Below are 17,196 nucleotides of genomic sequence, written 5' to 3' on the forward strand. Positions count from 1 at the left end.
GGAAAGAATTAATGAAATATAATGCTCTCTTACAATCTAGCTTAGGCCCTGGTAAAATCCTGTTGATTGATTGCTACAATAGAGACTTTTCAATAAAGCTGTTGTAAAAATAAATGGATACTGCCCAAATGAGACCAAGCAAAAAATATTTATTCAGAGTTTGCTTAACAAAGGGGTCAGCCACCATCACTTGGCAGAGACTAAAAGGCAGAGGAGTTGGGAAGCTTTATAGTCGGGGAACAAAAAGGGAAGGTTTCAGGTGTGCACTGATTGGAGGTCGTTAGCCTGGTGAAGCTGAAGGCTGGCTAACTAGACATGAGGCATCCGATGTGACTGTGTAGGGGAGCATATTTGCTCCTGAGTAAGGGCTAAGTGGAAGCGGGGACAAAAATTAGGGAAGCTGACAGTTATCAACTAAGTTTTGTCCATTTTGGGTGGATTATTACAAAGGTTGGGTGGGCTGGTTGCCACAGGTTATAGGTCAGAGTTCTGTATTTACGTGTGGTCTAGAGAATGAGAAAACCATTCAACTCTTCTCCAGTCCTCTCCAGATGCATACCTGAAACTCTGAAGGTGGTAAAACTGAAAGCTTTCCTGGAAAGTGTTTGTTTGGAAATCCTTTTGAAGGAGCTTTGAGGCAGCCTCCTGTCTTACACAACAAACAGAGTTAGCATTTTCGACCTTGTGTCACACTGTATTGTACCGTGATGATGTTTGCCACACACTAACTTCAGATTCAGTTGAGTTAACAAAATCAACCCAGTCCAGGACATTATATTACCATCCGAGTCTGCTAAACAGATGAGATGTAGGACAACAATTCAGGCAGGGGGTACTGAATAGTCAGAGATAAAGTGCTTGCACGTCCAGCCTACCCATGTTACGTTCACATTCAACCCAGCAGTGACTCTACATGTATATATACACAGTCATCTCCAATTCATTGTTCATGCTGGGAGAATGAGTAGCACCTGACAGGACTGTTCTCTGTGATTTTAGACAGATGTTCAATGCATGTAAATTTTACTAAGGGCCCAATTGGAATGTTTCCAAAGCATAAGAGAAATAAAAAATGCACTAACTTCTTTTTTTTTTTTTTTTCCGGTACGGAGGCCTCTCATTGTTGTGGCCTCTCCCGTTGTGGAGCACAGGCTCTGGACGCGCAGGCCCAACAGCCATGGCTCACGGGCCTAGCCGCTCCACGGCATGTGGGATCTTCCTGGACCAGGGCACGAACCCGTGTCCCCTGCATCGGCAGGCAGACTCTCAACCACTGCACCACCAGGGTAGCCCAAAATGTACTAACTTCTCAAAACAATTTTCTATTTGAAGTCAACTTTGTTTAAAATGCCTGCCCAAATTCTCCCCTGGAATGACAATGGATTTTTTGCTTTATTTGCACGTACTTTATGGTTATAGTGTTAGTGTCTAATGTATCATGGAAAGACTATTATGAATTGTATCTGCATTTGCCACCAGAATGAAAATGATTTGTAGCTAAAGTGCAGAGTAGATCTAACCTTAATAACACTTCTTTGTTTCATGCGACATCATGAAATCTTATTTTCTTTCTATTTTTTAAATTTGCTTGCCTTCAACATTTACATTTGTGAAAAGGACCTTTGTTTATAATACAATATTCTCTGTGGGTTATTGTCTCCAAAGGAAATGTTCCTTCTGCTGGGTCAGCATACTACCCATCACATCAAAGCTATCAGTGATAGAATTTCTAGAAATATCTCCAACAGAGTCTAAATTTTATTAAGCAAGCATAATAGGGGGACATTATTTCCCTATTCTAGAAATAGAACTTCTTACCTTTATAGCTCATGCCCTCTGTCTTTTTAAAGACTTCTTGATGTACCATTAAACCACTTTTTATTCAGATCATTAACAATAATGGTTCCCAGTTTGGGGTGATGTATTATGCTCCAGGGATCATGTCAAGCTCTCCAGATTTGCTGTTTCATTCAAATCAAACACCAGTACCATTAAGTGGGTACTGTATTTGCTCTCCACTTTTGTTTTGTTTTTGAGACCTGAAGAAATTATATAAGTCTCTTGATGTAACACAGCTAATGAAAAATGGATCTGTGACTGGGAAAACTGGGAGATCCCTTAATTGGGTATTTACTCATCAACATTTACAAGGGCACAGATACTGAATACCTACTGCTAAGTGTTGACAAATTGTTCTTCGTGTGCGTATGCATAAGTATATTTATTTTTCTGGAAAATAATATAATGAAAATACTCTGGGTTATACATGCTTAAGTTTGAAAGCTGACTCTGTCACTTAATAGTTGGGTCATATAGGGGAAAATTATTAAATTGTCTAAGCCTGTTACTGTTCTGCAAAATAAATCTTATACTACCCCAATTTTTTATTAATGTAAAATGAAAAAATATTTGCTACAGTGCCTAGAGCAGGCTTTCAAAGCTGGCAGTGTTATTAAATTTAAAGAGAGCTTTTTATTCCCAGCACTGAAGGTTTAATTTCAAGGACTTCAAGGAATGAATATTTTTTAGGTATTGTTCAAACTAAATGAGCAAGAGAATAGAGAATGGCATTGAGAGATTGAATTACTGGAGGCAAGTGCAATGTAGGAGACAAAGAGGCAGCGTAAGTATTAGTCAACTGAGAAGGCAGCATTAGTATTAGTCAACTGAGAAGGCAGCAGACAAACAACCAGGACACTCAGTTAAAGTCTAAGTTTCTGCCATGTTTCCCTCAAAATATGAAGAATACAGAAGGTACTAACTGGCTTCTTTATTTTTTTTCAGATGTCTATATTAGCTATCCAGAGCAATTAATTTATTCAGAAAACATTTACTAGATGATTCATTTAAGTCAGGCCATTAGACATATTCTTTTGAAGTATTGAGGACATTTAAAAATAGAGCTGGAGTTGGCCATTGAGACCATCTAGCCAAATATGTGTCTTAGTTTGGCTTCCTCTAGAAATATACCCTAAGAAGGCTTTGAGTGCAAATAGTGCATTTGAGAGTGGAGGAAATAGCAATAAAGGAGTGAAGAAGTGAGAAAAAGAAAGGATAAAGCCAATAAGGGGTATGTTTTCTAGCAAGCAATAAAGGCAATAAATATTTATCTGGTCATTGACACACTTTCATTTGCCTAAAGAATTATGACATAATTTACTTACCAGAGCAAAATATTTGGTATCAAACAGAGATATCTTCTAAATTAACTCCTATTGCTCACTAGCTGCAATTTCTTAAAATTATTTCAAATCATTTTTGTGACAAGGTATAAATATATAAAATATGTGTATTGTATGTATAATATACATGATAGCTCAGACAAGTTTCTTACCTTTAGTTTATTCAGGGATAGAAAAACTTACCTAATAGAGTTGCTAGGGAAAAAAACTAACACTTAGCTGACCACATCACAAGAGATCAGTATGTTTCGTTTTTTTCTTTTTTTTGGCTGCTCACCCATTTATCATTTCTTTTCCATTACCAATTCAGCATCCCATCTAGAACTGCCTCCCCAAATTACAAGGACACTCTTCTTCCTTTCTCATGCCTTATTGACTCAAGGAACTCCGCACTGATGTTTCATTTTTTCTTATTTTTATCTTACTTGTAGATTTTTTTCTGCTCTTGTAAAAATAGATTGGATATAATGGCCACATATTATTATTAAGGTAGATTGAAAATAAGTGATGGAGAAGATGTGTGACTATTAGCCTATTATTTTAAAGATATTTTTAATGAGTATCAAACTCATAATTATTGTCCACTGGAGAGTAAACGAGCTAAATCTTTCTTATTTTCTTTTTTACCCCTATGAAAGAGACAAACTATAGAGTTTTGTTCAATATTAAATATCTGATCTGTTCAATGGACAAGTACTTAAAAGGGAATTATAAAGGGGAAATGAGAACTAGACTCAATGTTAAAAATCTTTAGTAGATATATTGATTTTTTTCTTTTTATATTTCTACAATACAAGAAAAAGACATTTAATGATCACTGTTCGTGATGCTGAAAAAGCCATGGATGCCAGAGTTAAGCTTTGTACCATTAAAATATCAATGGCAGCACTTACCCTGTATGCAATTGCAGAGGTGCAGCTGAATTACAAGTGATTGGGTTCTGAATATTTGGCAACCTATCTAATCATTAGAGTTACTGATATCCACTTAGTATGTAGATTTTAGAACTTGGGAACTATATTTATAAACTATCAGCAGTGAAAAGCAATCAGCATTGAGAAAAAACAAAGCACAACAACTGACTAATATTATTCATAGGCAGTTTACCTAGCCTGCCATATATTTTTTAGGATCTCATTTTACATATTGGTTGAACCACATGAAATTCTATTCATATAAATCAAAAAGACTTAGAAATTCATATGGTTCAACATGATAGACAAAATGACACAGGTCTCTTCATGGAGCTATGCCATACCATGACAGTAGCCTCTTTTTTTTTCAGGACCTAATGGACTTATGCCACTGTATTAATTGTAACACTACTATTTATTTATCCATCCAACAATATTTATTGAGGGCCTACTGTTTGGCAGACTTGGTATCGGACAGAACAACCGATATCTTTACCCACATCAAATTTGTAATATAATAGATGACACATAAAATAAATAAGTAAAATATATATACATTATTTTAATCAGTATTAAGTGCTAAGAACAAAAATATGTAGCAGGGAAGGAAGATATTTTATGAGGGGATAGGGGTTGTAATTTTAAAGTTGTTGTTCTGGAAGGTTTCAAGAAAAAGTCTGGAAGGAATTGAAGGACAAGTTGTGTTGCTGTCTGTAAAAAGCATTGCAGGCAGAGGGGAAAGCAAGCATGCACATCCTGAGACAGGAGAATGCCTGGTGTGAGGAGAGGGTCCATATGGGTAGGTAAGGTAAGCCAGAGGGAAGAATAATGAATAAGAAGATGAGGAGAATAATGATGGCACCAGATGAAGTAAAGCCTTTTGAATCAGAGTACGAACTTTTTCTTTTACTCTGAGATGGGAAGCCTTAGGAGGTTCTGAACAAAGAAGTAACATTATCTTATTTGTTTTCTAACAGCCTTACTCTGTCTAGTGAGTTGGTAATAGACTTAGGAGCAGCAATAGATGCTGGAAGACAAATTAGGAGGCTGATATAATCATCCCAGTGAGACATGATTTACTTGGGATAGAATGGGGTGCCATGAAGAGGACAGAAAGAGGTTGGACTCTAGATGCATTTTAAACGTAGACTGAAAATATTTTCTGAAATGCAGAATATGAGTGTGAGTGGTACTGGGAGGTATCGGGAGTGACACCAAGACGTTTGGCTTTAATAGAAAGAAAGATCAAGTTGCTATATATATGTTGGAGAAAATTAGAAAGAGAAATTTTGTGGTAGAGGAATGTCAGAATTTCAGTTTTGGATATATGGCATTTGAGAGGCCAAGTAGGTATTGAGTGTCAAGTAGCACATCAGTTAAGATTTAATTAGGGAGGCAGAACCAGTAAGAATGGTAGGGAAGAAGGGGATCATTCTAGAGATTAGACTTCCAAAATTGTTGGAACTGATGAAGGATTTTTTGGAAAGCTGTAATCTTTGCATCTGGTGGTGGTCCTAAAATCACTATTCCGCAGCAACGTTGGCAGCTGGGGAGAAAACAGACGGCAAGAGAAAGTAAGCAGTACAAAATGAGCCCTGAAACAGCATGGAACAACCTAACGATGACAGAATAAAACCTGTGAGAACAAATCAGAACATGTGTCTCTCTCTCACTCCCTCTAACCTCGATGATGAGGGTTGCCTTGCAGAAGAAGCTGGATCACTTTGTTACAGAGATGCATGACATGCTTGGCCTAAACCAGAGAAGTTGACAAGAGAAAATGCAATGGCAGCCAGAAAGGATTGGATAGTGTGGCCTTCCTCATTAACAAGGTGAGCCAGCAGACTAGTGAAATGTGTGTGAGCTGCGGCAGCACCAGGCACATTCAGTACTTAATGTCCATGGCTTTGCTTTCAAATCTCATTTTCTTCTGTGGTCTACCCTAACTTGGAAATATACAGAATAGGGAATTATGGGAAATATTATCCCAGATTAGCCAGGTTGACCCACGATGAAACCACCGTGTCTTGTCAGTTACATAGTATACCCAGAACGCAGGGAGGCAGGATGGATTTAATTAAAGTGTGCATCTGGATTTATTCATTTGAAGGCGGTACTCAAAGTAAAGCAATTGGATTATATCACCTAAGGTATACATGTAGGCAGAAGACAGAACAGTGTCCATGAATGAAGCCCCAGAGCATTGCAATTTTTTGATGTCAGGAATGTGAGGAAGAACTTTCCAAGGACACTGAGAAAGAACAGTAAGAGTGTAAGAAGAAAATCAAGTGAGGATGGGATGCAAAAAGTCAAGCAAAGACAGAGTGATTCAAGGAAGAAAAGTGATCATTTCTCCTTTGCCCCCACCATTATCAAATTCCCTCATTAGGAATGTGGGCTTCAGGTTTTCATCCAAATTGTTTACTCTTTATTATGATAAAGAGTATAGGATAGTATCAGTCCTTTGTGTGTCATTAGATGGCAGAATAACTTGAAATACATTTTTTTCTTTTTACAAGTGAGAAAAAGGATTATTAAGAAAAAAACAAATTAGAAGTTTTCCCTTTGAATTTTATAGACTTGAGCACAATCTGAAGACAATTATAATTTTGATAATTAACACACTGCACTGGGTGCTTATTTTATAATGAGGAAGTTCCTGAAGTTTATGACATGCAGATATAATAAGTAGGTTATTAAAAATGGCAATGTTCGGTGATAACTGTTGTAACCCGTTGGGCAGCAGTAATCATGTGTGCCTCAGCAGTTCCATAACAGCACAATGTGTGGACATAACATCTTTCACCATTACAGATAACCTATATTCCTAAAGGAAACCAGTGAGACAAGACTTTCATATGTTTTCTTCAACCTAATAGATACCCCTGGATGTCTACTATGTCCTTTATGAAATCCATCAACAGCCCATAACATTAAGTACAGTACTATATCGTTATCTGGAATGTTCATACTGGAAATGATTACATCTTTATTAATTGTGTCCAAACCACATTTTTTAGTTAAAGATCAACATCTACCAACTCCAAGAAATGAAGAATTACTGTAGAAAAAATTTAATTCTTTCTCTGAAACAGCTTCCATTGCTTGGCCTATGGACTGCAGTACTTTGTCAACATAATCATTCACAGAAGAAGCATCTTTCTTTGCTTTAACACTGTAAACATTTTGCAGTTTTATATATGCACACCAAAATCTGCAATCATTTAGGAAGTTATGCCTCAAACAGGCATCTTTGGTCCTCCTTGGCTACACAGTCATTTAAGGCATAAGCTGAAATCCAAAGGATGGTGTCTATTTGCTGATATTCAAGCAGCAATCATCATTAAATATATCTTCAATATTGATTGGAGTCTGAGTTATATTTATTGCTATGTTTATATTTTTAATAGCTTCTTCAAAATTCACTTCTGGAGCCCCGATTTCATTCTTTAGAACCCCTTATCTAATCACATATCTAAAGTCCTCTTTTTCTTTATACATTTTAGGTGTTCATCCGTTTGTTTCACTGTTCCACTGTGCTAAATATTTAGCGATTATTATAATCTGTGGAGTGTGGCTATGGACATTTTCTCCCCATATGATCCAAATCATAAGACTGAAAATGTTCTCTCAGCTCAGGAAATGGTTTATCCTGTTGTAGATCTTCCAGTGCATCATCTGGGTAAAATTCCATTATCTGGCTGTTCTTTTATAATGATCCTCCTATAGCCGACTAGCCGTATATCCTCTACAGATTAAAAGAGCCATTTAAGAACTCCAGAGGACATCAGCCAAAGGTAATAATGTACTTTCGGGGAGCCTAGCTGCAACCATAGTAGTAAAGCTACAGGAAAAAGAAAGGTCATTGTTCAGAAGATTTTCTAAACTCACTTCCACAAATTTTCAGACCCATTGTCATTTAATTGTTATAAGAATTCCATGACAACTTGATCTTGGTTCTTGCTGATATTGCTTCTTTGTAAGAAAAAAATGTTTTCAACATCTCTGCTTATCTCATATCCATCAATAATTATAAATGAATCAGTACAGAGATTACCAAGTTCTTAAGAATTGCGGTTCCTGTGGCTGTTGCATTTATTAGGCAAACATGAGCAGACACTAATTACTCCATGATTACTCCATAATCTTGCCCATGATTACTCCATAAACTCAGTAACCCTGTCCCTCAGAATAAAGCCAAGACCCTGCAAAGTGCCACAATCACCTCCTGCAGTATTTTTTTTTTTTTTTTTTTTTTTTTTTTTTTTTTTTTTTTTTTTTTGCGGTATGCGGGCCTCTCACTGTTGTGGCCTCCCCCGCTGCGGAGCACAGGCTCCGGACGCGCAGGCTCCGGACGCGCAGGCTCAGCGGCCATGGCTCACGGGCCCAGCCGCTCCGCGGCATATGGGATCCTCCCAGACCGGGGCACGAACCCGTATCCCCTGCATCGGCAGGCGGACTCTCAACCACTTGCGCCACCAGGGAGGCCCTGCAGTATTTTTTTTAATCAGAAACACTTTTCTTTTTTTCCAGCTTTATTGAGATGTAATTGACATATAACATTGTGTAAGTTTAAGGTGTACAGCATGTTGATTTGATACAGTGAAATCCATTTTTAATATTTTAATGCAGTACAGGGTGAGATAGAAATGAAATTTCACTGTGAACATTTCTGTCCATATGTTTGGTTATTCCATTGATATTGAATGTTTCCTTGATATTCTTGTTTATTGAGCCCCACAGGTGAGAAAGAAAGGTCCCAAAGGGATAAGAATAAACTAGTTATCTTGGGGAAAAAAAAAAAAAACCTCTTCAATTCTGATTTCATTTTAAGACCATTTTGTAATAGATAATGAAATCTTCAGTATAAACTGTGTAAACTCTCTAAACTACAAAGAATCTTCAACTTAGACCTTTGTCATGTAGTCATTTGGCAGTTGGCATTAGGCTACTATAATGCAATCATATTGCTACTTGTTCATTATCAATGCATGAATCATTATATCTGTAAATAAATATGATCTTTTTCACATCTTTTCCCTTTTTTATGTCTAGTGTTAGTAATATGTATAACATTTACAGTGTTTTGTATCATATAAGACAATATTGATGTAGGTACCGACAGACAATTCATCTTGTAAACAGGCAAAGTAAACTTACGGTATAGATAAATACAGTATAGTACTATAAATGTATTTTGTCTTTCTTATGATTTCCTTAACAACATTTTATTTTCTCTAGCTTACTTTGCTGTAAGAATTCATATATAACACATATAACATACAAAATATGTGTTAATTGACTGTTTATGTTATGTGGCTTCCAGTCAATGGTAGGCTATTAGTAGTTAAGTTTTGGGGGAGTCAAAAGTTATCCTTGGATTTTTGACTATGTAGGGGATTCATGCCCCTAACCCCCAAGTTGTTCAAGGGTCAACTGTATTTGCATAATTTAGAATGGAAATGTGTTCATATATCCATTATTATATTAAAACCAAATGTCCTTGTTAAAATGGTGACATTAATGAATCTCTATTAATTTTATAATTTTATCACAAATTCAGTGCCATGAATTTAAATAAAAGGAATATGAAAAAAACATCAGTTTTTAGTTCTCATAACCAATGTCACTTATTTTTGCTGGAAGTATTTTCTCTACTGTGTTTTGTCCATGTTGAGAGAAATTTTTAAAATCATCACAGATAATAACCAGTTTAATCAGGAATTCAGCTTTAGGCATTTGAAAGAAAATTAAATTGGATTTCTTAGTATTTTGTTATTTGTCCTTCATGCATAAGTTTGACAAATCATTTTATTATCGTTTGTCTCAATAATATACACTGCCCAGAAAGTAGTACATGCATATGTGGTGTGTGTAAAGAACCTCTTCTTTAATGGCTTCAAGGAGATACTTGCCTTTTTTTTTTTTTGATCAGTTTTTATCAGCTTTAAAAAACCCTCTTAAGTCAAGGACATATGGGGTTATTTTCAGTCTCCAGATGCTTTAACCACCACTCTTCATAACCAGCAATATATATCTTATATAATTAATCTCAATGTGCACTATCAAAATATATTAGCAAAATATAAAGGGGGGGAGTAATACTTCAGTTTCTGTCCCAGATTGAATATCAAAGAGTATCACAGGATATATATAGAGAAACTGTATGTAAATTTTGCATACCTAAGTGTTGTAATAAATGTGTTCCTTGTGTGCTACATAGGAGAAGGATATCTGTGTCCTGCAAACAGGATGGTGGGCATGTTGAGTTCTGTATTCTGGAGTGGTGTTGAATTTATACTGGTGTATTTGCCTTATCACCCCATATCTGTGTAATAATGATGAAATATAATTTTTAGTGTAAAGAAGTGGGTCCTGTCTAAAACCAGGGTGTGTTCTGTGAGCAAGTCAGGAATGTTATATGTGCACAACTGAAGAAAAAAAGCATGCCATAAAAATTAAACTTGGTATCTCATCAGTTTACCCCATTCTGATTATTTTATCTTTGGTCTTCCGTAAGTTATTATTAGAGCAGCCCTGGACTAGCAGATGCCTCCCCACTCTGATTGTCTATGATGTACAGTACCCTGGTATTTCCCTTGAATGCCCTGCTCCTAGTAAATCCCATAGAGGTTTCCAGTAGAGACTTGAATTGGCCTTTGTTTCAGTATGTTCCCTTTCCTGTATTGCCCCATCATGTAATATTATTTTAATTTCTTTACTACAATATTAATTTTATATTTCATTTAACTTTTTTTTTTGGTTATCTCTACCATAAGAATGTAAACTCTCTGAGGGTACAGAATGCATTTGTCTTGTTTTCTTCTGTATTCCTTGAGCCAAGGATGATAATTGGCATATAATTAACACCAACTATTATTTTGGAATGATCAGACAAGTCTGTTGAATACTAGATACTTACAATAAGTAACTGGCAGTACCAGGATTCAAAGAAATACAGTTCCTCTGGAGCCAAGACCTCTTATCGGTATTCTGTAAATCATGACCTCATAACTCAAGGTTACTGACTTTCCCTTATCCTAATTCACACTCTCCAAATGCCAGATTGTCATACCAGTTTTGAACAAACCCAGCCTTGTAGGGGTGAGGAATTACTAGGAGTTTTCATGTTTAAGGTAGAGGCACATTCTCTGAGTAGATCTGAGTCTGAGCAGGGAAGGCATGTATTCTTTGAGCTATGTTGGTTTCTAACCCAGATTAGACAGTGCCAGACTCACAGAGGGGCACCCATCTCTTCACTGACACACTAAACCGCTGTGATCCTTGAATTCTCCTGGGCTGGGCCTGAGTTCAGCTATTGGGAAATATGACCTCAAACAAAAAGTTACTGAGCACCTATAAAGACTTTTATGCAATTATAAGCTTAATATCAGATGTTAAAATAGTTAACACAAGAATAACTTGAATTATTAAAGGTCGTGTGTAAAATTTTAAATTCTACTGACATACTAGAGTCTGCAGATAACATCTGGAGAGCTGAATTTTTCTTTCATGCAAATACTTATTAAGGACACACTATTTCTTAGGCAGTGCTCCAGCACTGAGAAAGGTGTACAGTTGTTATTTCTATACTTCACATAATGATATTGTGATATTACATTGACCAATCATTTCCTCCTTCACAAGGGAAGAAAATAAACACATGATTTGTTTGTTTTGATTTTGCAAAGTTTCAATAGGATATTTCTGGTATACAATACATTGATTTTATTGATTAGTCTCATAACACTATTAGAAAAACTACCAAGTTATTTACACTCCATTTTGTTGATTTGCAATTTCATTGATTAAGTGCAAAGAGGGACATGAATCAGATTGTTCATATCTGTTTTCTAGGTTCAGACCTTCCAGTGAAGTTACTAATACACAGTCACATTAAATAAAGTTTTCTGCTTCATAGAATGCATTAAGGCATCTGGATGACAACTTGGATGAACTCTAAGCTCTTTTTCACGTTATCTTACTTTCTTTTTTTTTTTTTTTTTTTTTTTTGCAGTATGCGGGCCTCTCACTGTTGTGGCCTCTCCCGCTGTGGAGCACAGGCTCCGGACGCGCAGGCCCAGCGGCCATGGCTCACGGGCCCAGCCGCTCCGCGGCATATGGGATCCCCCCAGACCGGGGCACGAACCCGCATCCCCTGCATCGGCAGGCGGACTCCCAACCACTGCGCCACCAGGGAGGCCCCTCTTACTTTCGAATTCATTTTCAGTCTCCCCAAAATACTAATTTATTTCTAGTTTGAACTCCAGATCTCATGATCTTTCTTACTTCTGTTTTCATACCCATACCCCAAACAACCAGTTACCAAATATTATCAATTTTGGAAATATATTCTAATTCCTTATTTTTTCACAGTTCTCACTTCTAATGTTCTAATTTCAACTGGAGTCCTACCTTGCATCCAGGTTTGTCTCCTCTCAAAACACTCCCACAATATTTTTGAATTACCCTTTTTAGAACAGGGGTCAAAAGTTGATTTATATCACCTCTAAAAAAATAAAATCAAAGCACTTGTTCAGCAAGGCATCCAAGGACATTTGTGACCTGCTCCAACCTAACTTTGTAGTCTCATATCCTGTCCCTTTCCTGTGACTCCTTTAGCTTGTAATCCCAGCCCTGCCCCTCACACACATTCTAGGATTTCCTTAAAATGACACACATTTTCACATATTTCCTTTAATGTGACATATAATTCTTTCTATCATTCCTTTCAGACTCTACTTTATTAATCTCTATTCATACCTCAAAACCAATATCTCATTCTGGTTCTCTGCTAAACAACTTTGTATAAAACTCCATCGGGAGAAACTTCTTATGCTACTGTGTGTCTTAATGTATTCAAGGTTTCCATGCTTTTTAAAAAGGGTTTCTTCCTTTTGTTTATCTCACTATGCTGAAAGCTCCTTGAGGGTATACACCAAGAATTATTCTTTTCTTGTGATTCCACGAAAACATGAGAAGGCCTAGACTATATAAAACACGAAATAAATGTCAAATGAGTGAATTAGACCCATTTTCATTCTCGTTTTCCTTCAAACGTCCACCATCTCTGGTGAATTAAATGTATGATTAATTTTAATTTAATACTTGTCTAGAAAGCAAAGAATATAGCTCTCATTTTCTACACCTAACTTCATCTCCTCAGCTTTATTAACGTTTCAAAGAGAAAATCTTCACTGTGGGAACATTTTTACTGGAAGAAGATCTAAGTGTAAAGCAACTCTGAAACTTAACTTTGTAATAGACATAGTTGTTCATAAAAAGTTACGGTTCTTAAATAAGTCATTGCAAGGAGAAAAAAAACATCTCATTGAAATTTGGAAGACGAAAAAAATCTGGCTTTTGGGAAGGTGATATGAATCAGATTAACAAAAGAATCACATTATATGCCATAAAGGTTTTATGTGCTATAAAATGTGAAGAGTAATTCAAAGTTGTGAATTGACACAGACAAAATTCTAAAGAAACCCGGAAAAGTTTTGAACCCTAGTCATCACTATAAATTTATCTTCCACTAAGAGTTTCTATGCATATGTCTCAAAAGATAGGTCCAGTGACTAAATTGGTTGGACATTCTAGGCATTCAGTGTTTGGGTATTTGAGATATGAGGCAACTACTACTCACCTATCATCCTTGATAAGAACATTTTTTAACTCTCTCATCTAGAAATATGGTACCACTTTTCACTCACATACGGTTAGTCATTATCTCCCCATCAACAGAAAAATATAAATTAAAATGTCTTAATGAATAAAGAAGGCTTTTGAAAAATGTATTCTCACCACTGTTGAGAAGCAGTTCTCTCCAAGACATTTCTACATTACCTTGTGACGGAGTTTGTTCCCAAGGAGGTTTGCATAGCAGACAGCTGTGGAAACTAGAGGTAGTTTCTCCCTCTTGGTCTGAAGGCAGATATATTTCTGAACTAGGATAATAAAGATAATGCCTCCCTGCCAGGCAAAGGTTGTTCAGGTTTCTCTTTATAAAAATGGGGGTATGGGGTTACAAAGCTTGGGTTCCTCAGTTGTATTATAGATCAACTGTGCATTGTTCACCTGGGCCTGTTTCCTATCTTCCCCATGGGACTTGGGGACAGGGGAAAAGAAACACAAAGCTCCTGCTGCCTGCTGCAGAGTGAATATTAAACTGTTGAAATCCATTTGGTCCACTGCTTCTTTACTGACACAGTATATGGAAATGTGGGAGTGATGTGGCAGCTGCCACTGTCACTGCTTCTTGACCACTAGAAAACATTGCTTCCCTGGATTCATTTCCTGGCACTTCTGTACCTCACAGTCTATGCTCCAGTTTGTAGATTTCCATACATTCTGGGCTTACACCCTTTTTTCCTTTCTACTGCCCTTATATCTGCTTGGCCCTGATTACCTTCTTTGCAAAGTAAATTATATTGTCTTCTTCCTATGAAAATTTTCCTGACTTTTACAGGTACCAGGGTTTATATAAGTCATAGGCCCCTACTGTATTTGTTAGCAGATCTATATTTTATGTATTATTATTTTATTTTTCGTTATTTGCATTTATGCAAGATACATAAACAATTGAGCAACTGTTTTATGGCAATCAGCAACAGGTACTGGAGAAGGGTTAATAAACAAAACAGACACAGTTTCTAATCTCTGGAACCTTACAGAGAGTTGGAAAAGGCACACATTGTAAATTAACAATGATAATATTCATAATTGATTCATAAAGGTGGATATAGGGATATATGACAAGGGAATGAAACAATACAAGTTCCACTCTTGGAAGGCTTCTCTGTGGACAAGATTCCTCAGCTGAGGCCTGAAGGGAAAGTAGAAATAACTCACAGAAAGACCTGATAGACATTGTCTAACATAGAACATAGCATCTGGCCGGTACTAAGTAAAGATTTGAGGACTGAAACAAACATTTTTTTTTCCATTTTTAATATGCTCTCCTCTAAACTTATGTATGTTTCTGAATTTTCCTGTTACATGTAGTCACATCTCTGCAGTCCACAAAACCTCAGTGTTTGATCTCTTCAAAATAAATGCTGAGTGCTGATTATGGGCCAGTTATAATTATTGGCTCTGGGAAAACAGAAGAAACCAAGACAAATGCATACAGTACCCTCAAACAGTTTACATATTTGTGTGGTAATGACAGACCAAAAAATAAATAAATAAATTTAAATGTAATATAAAATGAGACTTGTAACATAAAAATAAGAGAGTTATATGATGCAGATTAAAGAAAGGGTTGGTAGTGATGGATAAGGTGATGAAGAAAGACATTTTTAAGCAGATGCTTTCTGAGCTAAAAAACCAAATGGTGAGGATCCAGTCAAATAAACTATCAGTTTATGTTTCCCATTCTGTAAAGTTGGAACAATGATATCTGCTTTATAAAGTTGCTCTGAGAACTTGTAAAAAGCTAACATAGGTGAAATGAATAATAAGGCATTTGTAAGCAGGCCAATGAGGTCAGAGCAGTAGCTTGTTTGGAATTGTGACCCTATTTTCTTGAGATGACTCTGCTACTCTATAAACATAAACAGTCATTAGTTTCATAGTGAAACTGTTCTTGTACCTTTCATGACCCCAAACCTTGCTAGTCCTATTAAACAGGATTTGTGTTATAGACTTGCCCTTGTTTAGTTGGTTACTAGCTGTTTGCTCCCATGAACCTGTAACTGGCTTTCTTAAAAAAATAAAGTTAAAAAAAATCTTCTAATTTTCCTGTAGTTTCTTCCTTGCATTGTTTGCATCAAACATTTCAGTTTGCAAAAGACATTCTAGTAAGAAGAGAGCACACATTTTGAGGTTACTTGAAGGTACAATAAAGGTGAATGGTTAAGAAGATGATGAGAACTATAGGTAGGATGTAAGGAGATGTAAGAGAGATCAATGTTTCCAAACCTTTTTTTACAACAAGGCAAATACAGGAAACGATGGTATTATATATAAGCCATTGTGTATGTAAAGATTCTAATGACAGGATAAAATGTTTATGAGTTAATATTAGTAGTAAAAGTAGAATATACATTTAGAGGTTAATAGTTTGCATGTCCATTGGTAGGTTGCTCAATCCCTATTTCCTTTCTTTCAGTGTGACATCCAGTTGATTCAAGAGTGTTTGTTTGTTTGTTTGTTTATCAACTTTACTGAGTATAATTGACAAATAGAATTGTGATATATTTAAAGTGCAGAAAGTGATGAGTTGATGTACATCTGTGTTGTAAAAGGATTCCCACTACTGAGTTAATTAACACATCCATCACCTCACATTAGAGTATTAGCTCTTAATAGTACTGTCAGAACATCCCTTTCATCCTTTCCCATTCTTTGTGATTTGTGTTGTCTTTTAGGAACTTAGGACCCAAGAGATATGTCTGATCCAACCATGTTGTCTTGACTTCAATAATGACCACCCTCAATGAACCAAGGGCCACTGTCAGGGGTCTCAGCTGTCTATCTTACCAGCCATTATTCCTTATTGATTGCAATTAGATCTAGGGCAGTATTCCTCCATCTTACTTCTCTTTATTTTGCAGAAACAAAGCTTTAAGCAAAATCAAGACATTTTCAAATTCCTACATTTAGCTGGAAGATCTTTGCAGTAGATTTAATGATTTTTTATGTTACAACAATCATAATTATTGTTTGCCTCCAAACAAGCTTTAGTATACATATTACAAAATCCTTGTTATCTTTTTCTTTAAGTAAGGGAAGCTTGTTAGTAAATATTCTCCATAAGTTGAAGAAGATACAGGGTCTTATTTATTTATCAAGTATTCTATTGAGTGAGGTTCAGTGTGAAGCACTATTCTCAATAGATCTGGCAATAAAGCAGTGAAGAAGACAGACACTATCCTGTAAGTCTGTGTATGAATGTTTATGTATTATGTATGTGCAATCTATCTATACATTGATATAAATATATTGCATATAATATATGCTATATAGTATATTACCCTACATATGGTACACAGAATAGTGTCCTCACAAAGTGTCTGCACATACATCCCCTAAACCACAGAGTTTGTGTATATGTTACCTTCCATGGCAAAAGGGACTTTGCAGATATAATCTAGCTA

At 36.2% G+C, this 17,196-nt stretch overlaps 1 pseudogene; it reads right to left on the reverse strand.

Moving 5' to 3' along the window:
- Positions 1-6,792: 6,792 nt before the first annotated feature.
- LOC132494147 (NEDD8-activating enzyme E1 regulatory subunit-like) lies at positions 6,793-8,207 on the reverse strand (annotated as a pseudogene).
- Between the last annotated feature and the right edge of the window lie 8,989 nt (positions 8,208-17,196).

Source organism: Mesoplodon densirostris, chromosome 7 (genome assembly GCF_025265405.1).
Source record: "Mesoplodon densirostris isolate mMesDen1 chromosome 7, mMesDen1 primary haplotype, whole genome shotgun sequence".
Taxonomy (NCBI): domain Eukaryota; kingdom Metazoa; phylum Chordata; class Mammalia; order Artiodactyla; family Ziphiidae; genus Mesoplodon; species Mesoplodon densirostris.